This window comes from Lepisma saccharinum, chromosome 1, assembly GCF_977018435.1.
Source record: "Lepisma saccharinum chromosome 1, izLepSacc3.1, whole genome shotgun sequence".
In the NCBI taxonomy this organism is placed as follows: Eukaryota; Metazoa; Arthropoda; class Insecta; order Zygentoma; family Lepismatidae; genus Lepisma; species Lepisma saccharinum.
The window spans coordinates 47,597,103-47,598,265 of NC_139229.1; positions in this window are offsets into that span (position 1 = coordinate 47,597,103).

The following is a 1,163-nucleotide window of genomic DNA, read 5'->3' on the forward strand; positions in this document are numbered from 1 at the left end:
TTTTAGAAGTCAGAATATTTCTATTGCAAGAATGAGAACTGCAAGAGAATCCAATGGAAAAGAAACTCTGTTTTCGTTATTTAACTTATACATTAGGCCCAAACTAGAGTACGCATCAATACACAAAGTCCACAACATAATAAACAAATGAATCTCATTGAAAAAGTTCAAAATAACTCTGTTGCGTTAGTATTTTTTGCATGGTAGTGCATTGAAAATCTTAGGTGCCCGCTCACATTGTTTAATATTGTCACGTTATGGTTTGTTTGCGTCAGCACTACAGGCTATATGCACCCAGTGGCGATCCGAAGGCGGTGGTGGTGGGGGTCGGGTCATAATCCTTCAATTTGGCTCCATATCCCTAAAAAAAAGAAAGTCATAGGCAAGAAAGGATAGGAAAATGAAAAAGTACACGTAACCCAACACTTTCGAAAATCATGGGCACGCCATTGAGGAGGATTCTCTTACACAAACACCATGCCTAAGGCTAAACACATTAATAAGTGCAAGAATGAATAGGGATTAGCACGGAACGAACACAAACACATTAAGAATGCATTGCAAAGTATACACTGCTTACATACGGTGCAAAACACCTGTCAGAAGTACAAGGCGAAACTCGTTTTAAATCGTAGAGTATTTTATGGTAAGATGGTAGAATCGTCAAATAGCATGTAATACTTATCATTGAAGATAGGAGTATAAAATGAACACATTCGAGTAAGTTATGTTTCACACTTAAATTGGCACCCCACGGGAAATACAACATAGGATCCATCCATGCTATGGAATACAAGGGAATGGGTTATATTGGACGTGGAGTAGAAACCATAGTGGTTAGCTTTACAGTTTCCTGCATGCAATTTATTCCTTTCTTCGAGGTCTGATACCACGAACAGGAGTCATCTGGAAACAGCGAACATAATTGTCGACCATCTTTTCACAGAAATAATCGAAAACAAAATAAACCAATGCATACCTACATATTACAGTAGCATTACTTGGTGCCACTTGTTTAATCACCACGTTATCAACGCGAAAGAACTACCACTTAATCGAGACAAACTTAAGGTTTCTTTCACATACACTACAATCTTGACCTGTGGAAGAGTGGACAGTTTCTCAATGTGAAAGCAGAACAGTCTGCTACTCTTTGCAAACGA